Raw genomic sequence first — 8,819 nt, 5'->3', positions numbered from 1 at the left:
TCCAGTAGAAAACACCCACGACTTTGCTGAGACTCTTGTTCTGTCACTGCCTCTCCCACCCTCTGCCGCCCTGGAGATCGCTTCTCCTCTCTTACTTCCACCCCTTACCCTGAAATGGGAGTGGTTGTCTTACTTAACCTCACAGAGCAGTTACAAGCATCCAGAAAGCATTCTAAGAAACAGGCAATTATCTGAAAGGAGGGAGGGATTAATATACCTGCAAGTGTAGAGAAGCAGCCCCCTCTGATTTTTTAGATTGAAATTTTCCAGAGCAGGCTGATGTGCTGCCTTGTCCTGGCCTCACCCCTCCCAAGATGGAGGTGAGCTGGGCTCTCACATCCTCCCCACATCGCCCTGCCCAGAGGGGCAGACCCCCTACAGACAACTCACTCTGTAGCCTTCTCCTGGTGCTTCGTCTTTCAGCCTCATGCTTCTCATCTGTAAAATGGAGATAATCGTTTTTGATCCAGCTATCTCACGGGACTAGTGAGGAGATGAAATGAGGAGGTGGATAAAGAAGCTTCATTCCTTGGTATCCTGACAAGCCCACCCACTTTTCTCCCAGTCTTGAATCTCTTGCAAGGGACTAGAATCATTCTGTCTCTCACACCTCCAAAGGCAAGATAACTGTCAGCAGCTGTGTGATCCTGGCAAGTCACCCATCCTCTTGGAGCCTCAGTGGAGGGCTGGGATTCAGGATCACCACAGCTCTTCCAACCATGTAATGCCGTGTAAACTACACCCATTGAGAGAAACCTACAGGGGTCAATTGGTCCATCCCCCTGTGCCCATCACCCAACCCAGACAGATGCTCAACTCTCCAGATCCCAAAGGAAGCAGGACCTGGCTTCTTGGGCCACTCAGCCCAAGTGTTCTCTAATCTGATCTCATTGGGCCTCAGTTTTCAAATCTGCAATATGGGGACAATCCCCTGCTCAAACTCCCCCATGGCCCCCAGTATCCCCCATCCATTCTTGCCCATCCCTCTTACTATCCTCCTGTCCATGAGGACTCAGATGCACTCTGGCTTTGAGCCTCCTGTCCCCTGGGCCTCGCTCTCTGCCCTGGCCTCCACTTCCTGCTTCTGATGCATTTACAGAGCAGGGCTGAAGCTACCCCTTATGAATATTCATGTGGGATAATAAGGGCCTGGGGTTGGGGGAGCTTCTGGGGAGAGGCATTCACGAGACACCATCCACCCACTCTCCCCATACACAGCCCCCCACCAAGGCTGCCCTCCTTCCCAAAGGGTGCATGGGAGTTTGAGGCAAAGGCCTGAAGTAACAACAATAATAATATCCACAGCAACCATTTTTAAGTGCTTACAACACGCCAGGCACCCTGCTAAGAGCATTTCCTGTAAGATGCTTTTAAGTTGGGAACTATGTTCCCATTTAACAGATAAGGAAATCCATGCTCCAAGAAGGAGCACTCACGTAAGTCATATGCGAAACATGTAAAGTGATTACAAGCAGAGCAAGGATGGAACCCAGGTCTTGTCGGACTCCAGAGCTGGTACTCTTTTTTTTTTTTTGGCCGTGCCATGCAGCTTGTGGGATCTTAGTTTTCCGACCAGGGATTGAACCAGGGCCCCGGCAGTGGAAGTGTGGAGTCCTAACCACTGGACCACCAGGGAATTCTCAGAGCTGATACTCTTAACCTCTGCCATGCAGGTGCACAGGGCCAAGCTCAGGAGCGTATGGTCAGGGGGCCACATCTGGACCTCACACTCCAGCAGATGTGCTCACAGTGGTCTTAGGCGACCAAGGCTTTAGGAATGGACTCAGGTCCTGGAATTGACTCCATCTGGAGAATATGGAGACAGGCAGACAGGTGTGTGCATGAACGCAGATACACACACGATGTACATGTGAGCACGGATGCATGCAGAATGTGTTGTGTGTGCATGGCGGTGAGCATGTGTGGCCCTGAGGCGGTGAGCATGTATGCCCCTGAGGCTGCCCAGGGGATGCAATGCTCTGCTGCTTTGTTCCTTTTTCAACCAACCACAGGACCTGCTGTGTGCCATGTGCTGGGGATGTGGTGTGAACAGGCCAACACCGTCCCTGCCCTCCCGGAGTGGCAGTCTGGTGGGCTTTGTACCCAGATATGGTAACACTCCAGAAGGAACTTTTGTGGGAGGTTTTCTCTGGGGGATGTGGCTGGGAGGTGAGGGGGAAGACTGTGGGAAAAGGGGAAAAGGTGAGACATGTGGGGCGGGGAGCTACAGGGGAGCCCCTGACACTTGCCAGAAGCGAGGGCTGGAGGAGTAAACCAGGGCCTGGCATGGACTACCCAAGGGTCATAGGTCTGAGGATTCTAGGTCTCTGGATGCTCCCTTTACAGATATCAAAAGTCTGCCACAGGGCTTCCCTGGTGGCGCAGTGGTTGAGAGTCTGCCTGCCGATGCACGGGACGTAGGTTCATGCCCCGGTCCGGGAAGATCCCACATGCCACGGAGCGGCTGGGCCCGTGAGCCATGGCCGCTGAGCCTGCGCGTCCAGAGCCTGTGCTCCGCAATGGGAGGGGCCACAACAGTGAGAGGTCCGCGTACCACACACACACACACAAAAAGTCTGCCACAAATGCACATGTGGGCACTGTGTGTGTGTATGTCTTTACGTGTGTGTGTGCACAGGTGATTATGTGTGAGTTGCATATGTGAATTCATGTCAATATGTGTAAGGAGAGGACATGCATGAATTGGAGAATGTGGGTGAATCATGTGAGGTGTGTGCTGATGAGGGTTTTACATGTAGGGGTGTGTGTGTGAGTGAGAGTGTGAGTGCACCAGGCCTGTTACTGTCAGGGAGAAGGAGGAGGGAAAAGAGTGTCATTTGACCAAGTCCTCACATTCATGAGCCTCAAAAATGCATCAAAAAACAGATGGACGGGTGGAGGGATAGTGAGATGAAAGGATGGATTTGGATGGATTTGGATGGATGAATGGAAAAAGGGATGGATATGAGATAAAGCAAATATTGCAAGATGTTCCTTGTAGATTCCAGATGATAAGGATATGGGTGTTCAGTGTACAATTGTTTCCACCTTTCTGGATGCTGGACATTTTTCATAATAAACTGTTAGAAAACAATGTACACTCAAAGGAGGCTGGAGGTCTCGTCCCAGGGAATCACGCACAAGATGGAAAGAACAGGACGCTCATCAAACAGTTTTAAACTATATCCCATCACCAGACCACGCGGCACTGTGAACTCATATCATTTATAATTCCTGCAATGATCTTATGAATCTCTCAATTGCATTGGATTTGTGAGTGTGTGTGTGTGCATGTTAAAGATGTTAATTTATTAAATAAAAGTATGTAAAACACACCACTGTTGTGGCCAGACTGTTTTGGCATGTCTTCATTGTTTTGTTATTTTTTTTTGCGGTACGCGGGCCTCTCACTGTTGCGGCCTCTCCCATTGCGGAGCACAGGCTCCGGACGCGCAGGCTCAGTGGCCTAGGCTCACGGGCCTAGCCGCTCCGCGGCTTGTGAGATCTTCCCGGACTGGGGCACGAACCCGTGTCCCCTGCATCGGCAGGCGGACTCCCAACCACTGCGCCACCAGGGAAGCCCCCATGTCTTCATTTTTAACTTACTGGGAGCCTCAAAAATAAGAACTGGTTTGGGCCTCTCTTGGCCTGTGAGAGTCCCTGCTGTGTGAGGCGTGCATGTGGGTTTGCACATACACGCACTGTAGGGATGCAAGCACATGTGGCTGGGTGAGGCTGATGCCCATGGGAGTACCCACCCAGGAACTCAGCCTCCTCTAGGTCCCCATGAGGCCAGCACCGTTCTCAGGGCGAGGGAATGTCTTGGGGCTGAAGAACGGAAGCCACCGGCCCCATGGCAGTCTTGGGGACCAAGAACTCTCTCATCCAAGGCTTGGACACTCTCAGGCCAAGCAGCGTCCCCTAGCCAGCAGTGGAGTGAGGGCGGCGGAACCTGTGGTGTTTCCCCAGGACAGCAGGGCAAGGCAGGGTGTCCTGCGGCCCCATGGCTCCTCTCTTCCTCTTCATACACTCCCTTCCTCTCCTCCCTTCCTCTCCTCCCTTCCTCTCCTCCTGTCTAACCACTCTTCCTCCCCTGCCCAGTGCCTGTTGGTCCAAACTGTCAGCAACCCCCATTGTACAGAAAGGGAAACTGAGGCCTGGAGAGAGCAGAGCTACCCAGGCCACACAGCAAGGTAGCAGCAGGGTCAGAACTGAGCTCCAGCCTGCATGCTATTCTCTGCACCACTGTCGGCCATCTCTGCATCTCCCTCCTTCTGTAAGGAAGGGTGGGGGTCCAGGCCCAGCAGACCCAGCAAGTGAGGCCCCAGAGTGCCCTCCTGCCTGTGTGGGTCACATACAAGATCCAGCAGCCCACGGGGGCACCAAAAACAGAGCATGGCTGGGAGGCTGGACTTGGGTTCTAATCCCAGCTCTGCCATAGACCCTGCTGGAGTGAACCTGGACAGTTCCCTGTCCCTCCCAGGGCCTCAGTTTCTCCACCTGTTAAACAAATGGGGTGAACTACAGCAGTGGCTTTCACATGTTTGGGAGCAGAACCCCGAGCAGCTACAAGAGTTGCTGCCCTTGTCGGTGCAGGGAAGGCAAATAGGTCTCCATCCACTCAGCCCCCTCATCTGCCCTCCACCAAGGAACTCGCCAAAGAAATTTCCACCCAATTGCAGAACCAGGGGATAAGAGATCAGGCTTCATCACCGAACAAGGCTGGGCTGCTTGCCAGCTGTGTAAGGCTCCCCAAGCCTCAGCTTGCTTCTCTGTAAAATGGGATTAACATTACCAACCTCCTAGGGCTGTGTGAGATTAAATGAAATAATTCATGTCCAGTGCTTGGTACATGATGAACCTATTAAAACTTCAGGCAACAGTGGCTGTTATTACTAGTCACCCCAGATGAGAACCACTGCATAAGCCTGCTGGCTTCACCATGCATTATATCTGTTGTTCTGGCCCCAAAGCCAGTGCATTTTGGCAGCTGCTACCCCAGATTCCTCAGCTGACCTATCTCTGCAGCTGCTCCAGAGCAGCTGAGCCTGCAAAGGCTGCTTCGAGGCCAGGCCTGGCCCCGAGGAGGGGAAGAATAGGGCTCCCTGTAATCAGGCCGGCCTGGGAGCAGGGGCCCGGGAGCAGGGTCAGTTTCATCTGGATGACAAAGCCTCTGGCAGGCCATCATTAGCTCCCCTCCCCTGCCCTGCGCCAGGCCCTGACCTGGCTCCTGAAGCTCCAGAGAGAAGGCGGCAGGTATTTAGCCAAAGCCTTTCATTCCCAGGGGCCCTCCCCTGGCTGCCTGATGACGCAAGCAGGAGGGAAAGTCAGCTTGAAGCCAGGGTCCCCAACCCACTAGGCAGCAATCAGCCCCAGGGTGGACAGCCACTTGGAATTGAGAATCCTGCAGTGTTGGAGCTGAAGGAAACTCACAACTACCTAATGTATATATACACAGTGGAATATTATTCAGTCTTAAAAGGGAAGGAGGGACTTCCCTGGTGGTGCAGTGGTTAAGAGTCTGCCTTTCAATGCAGGGGACAGGGGTTTGAGCCCTGGCCCAGGAAGATCCCACATGCCGCGGAGCAACTAAGCCTGTGCGCCACAACTACTGAGCCCGTGCTCTAGAGCCCACGAGCTACAACTACTGAGCCCGCATGCCACAACTACTGAGCCCGCGTGCCACAACTACTGAGCCCGCTTGCCGCAACTACAGAAGCCCACACGCCTAGAGCTCCGCAACAAGAAAAGCCACAGCAATGAGAAGCTTGCGCACCCCAACGAAGTGTAGCCCCTGCTCATCGCAACTAAAAAGAAAGCCCACGTGCAGCAACGAAGACCCAACACAGCCAAAAATAAATAAATAAATAAATAAATTTTTAAAAAACAAGAAACACTTCTAGTGTCTCCTCTTATTTAACAGATGGGGAAACTGAGGCTGAGACAGGGGAAAGGACTTACACCCATGCACACAATGGGTGAGTGTTGAGAGGTGCTCCCTGACTTTCTATTCCTTCCCCAGCAAGCTCCGCTCTCACCCCGGGCTGCACAGCTGCTGCATCCAGCTCATAACCCGGACTCCAGATTCCAGCTGGCTCTTTGGCACACCTACCAGTGCAATTTCTTCAATCTTTTAAAAAAATAACGTTACTCCTTTACTCTGGGTTTTGTTTCTCCCAGTTATAAAATATACCTGTTCCATGAGAGCAGGGACCTCATTTGTCTGGTTCACCCCAGGATCCAATCCCCCAGATTTTTGCGCCAGGCAGGGCTTTGGGGAAATACAAGAATGCTTTAAAAAAGTAAAAAGAAATCACCTGTGACTTCCCACCCTCAACGTGCTTTAATATATCTTATTCTTTTTTTAAATTTATTTTATTGAATTATAGTTGATTTACAATGCTGTGTTAATTTCTGCAGTGATTCAGTTATACATATATATACATTCTTTTTCATATTCTTTTCCATTATAGTTTATCAAAGGATATTGAATATAGTTCCCTGGGCTATACAGTAGAACCTTGTTGTGTATCTATTCTATATATAATAGTTTGCATCTGCTAATCCCAAACTCCCAGTCCATCCCTCCTCCACCCCCCTCCCCCTTGGCAACCACAAGTCTGTTCTCTACATCTGTGAGTCTGTTTCTGTTTCATAGATAGGTTAATTTGTGTCATATTTTAGATTCCACATATAAGTGATAACATATGGTATTTGTCTTTCTCTTTCTGACCTCCTTTGCTTAGTATGATAATCTCTAGTTGAATCCATGTTGCTGCAAATGGCATTATTTCATACTTTTGTTGGTTGAGTAGTATTCCATTGTATAGATGTACCACATCTTCTTTATTCATTCATCTGTTGATGGACATTTAGGTTGTTTCCATGTCCTGGCTACTGTGAACAGTGCTGCTATGAACATAAGGGTACCATTTCACCATGAACATTTTCCTGGCCATTAAGATGTTTTCCTGAGGAGGGACCACATGGGGGCTGGCGGAGCTGAATCTCTAGCAGGCGTCCAGTTTGGGGCCAGGTTGGAGTTGGAACCATGGAGATTTTGAAGGAAACCCCGCCCCCAACTTGTGCCCCTGGCAGCGGGGAGTGGAGCCATCTTCCTAATGTGCCCACCTGTATGGAGCATCAGTTGGAGGCGGCGTGGTATCGGGGCATTCCTGCTAACGGTTTCCAGCTTGAGTGGCCTCTGCTGGGCTGGCTCCCTCTGGCTTTTTAGGGACCACTGTGCTGTCCACAAGGAAGATTTCTGCTCCGCTGGAGTCCAGACAGAGGCTGGAGTGGCTGACCTCACTTGGGTAGGGGACAGAGGTATCCTAATGGCTTCCAATTCAGGTGCTGTTGAATTGTGGGAGCTGGATGAGAATGAGGCACCCATTGACAGCAAGTTCTGCAAGTATGAGCACGATGACATCGTGTCTGCAGTGTCCCAAGCTCTGGCACACAAGCGGTTGGTGGCAGCAAAGACTTCTGCACCGAGGTTTGGGACCTTGCTCAGTAGATGATTCTGAATTCATACCAAGCTCACTCTGGGCAGGTCACCTGTATTGCTGCCTCTCTACACAAGGACTCCGTGTTTCTTTCATGCAGTGAGGACAGTAGAATTTCACTGTGGGATATCCACTGCCCCAAGCCAGCATCACAGATGGGCTGCAGTGTATCTGGCTACCTTCCTACCTCCCAGCCTTGGCATCCTCAGTGGAGTAAAGTCTCTGTCTTCGGTGATGAGAATGGACTGTCTCCCTGTGGGCATAAAGAGTGCAAGCTGTGCCCTCAGCTCAGCTGTGCACTCCCAGTGTTTCACTGGGCTGGTGTTCTCCCCACACAGCGCTCCCTTCCTGGCCTCTGTCAGTGAAGACGGCTCACTTGCTCTGCTGGACTCAGGCATTGCCGAGGGGTGTAGAAACCGAGCCCACAGAGACTGTGAGAGAAACTACTCTGTCCCTGCTAAATCACTCCCTTCTTACCCTAGTGGGCTGGGACCGTCAGGTCACCCACCATATCGTGCCCACAGAACCTCTCCCAGAGCCTGGACCACAGAGTGTTGCCAAGTAGGTTGGATTTCAGACAAAAAGCAAATCCCCCATGAGTATCCACTCCCTTTGCCCCTGCCCTCTCAGTTTGTGAGACAAGACAGGAGCCTTATACAGTATGTTGATACGTCAGATCTGTGCAGTTAATAGGCGCTGTCTCTCAGCCTGGGGCAGGCTGGATTCTGGGGTCCTGTAGTCAGGGAAGAAAAACTTCCTTGAACATGGATATGTATGTGTGTCTGAGTGTGTGTGTAGATGCATAGCTGTTGCTGGCAGGGGGAATAAAAAAGCCATCCCACATCTTTCCCTAGACCCAATCCCCATCCCCCAAAGTTAATAAAAGATTTTTTCTTTAAAGAGAAAGTGTTTTTTCCTTTTTTTTTTTTTGAATTTTATTTTTTTTAATACAGCAGGTTCTTACTAGTTCTCTTATTTTATGCATATTTGTGCATATACGTCAGTCCCAGTCTCCCAGTTCATCCCACCACCATTACCACCACCACTCCACACCACACCACCCCGTTTTCCCCCCTTGGTGTCCATACATTTGTTCTCTACATCTGTGTCTCTATTTCTGCCTTGCAAACTGGTTCATCTGTACGGAAGATTTTTTTTAAAGCAAGACGTTATTTGAGAGATTTTGTTTTGTTTTGTTTTTGGGGGGTTTTGGCCACGCCCTGCAGCATGTGGGATCTTAGCTCCCCATCTAGGGATCAAACCCACGACCCCTGTATTGGAAGTGAGGAGTCTCAACCACTGGACCACCAGGGA

At 50.9% G+C, this 8,819-nt stretch overlaps 1 pseudogene; it reads left to right on the top strand.

Annotated features, from left to right (window-relative positions):
- Window positions 1-7,051: 7,051 nt before the first annotated feature.
- On the top strand, window positions 7,052-8,104 carry LOC132502680 (methylosome protein WDR77-like; annotated as a pseudogene).
- The last annotated feature ends 715 nt before the right edge of the window (window positions 8,105-8,819 follow it).

Source organism: Mesoplodon densirostris, chromosome 2, assembly GCF_025265405.1.
Source record: "Mesoplodon densirostris isolate mMesDen1 chromosome 2, mMesDen1 primary haplotype, whole genome shotgun sequence".
NCBI lineage: Eukaryota > Metazoa > Chordata > Mammalia > Artiodactyla > Ziphiidae > Mesoplodon > Mesoplodon densirostris.
Note: the sequence above shows the minus strand (reverse complement) of the source record. Positions and strands in the feature narration are given on the sequence as shown.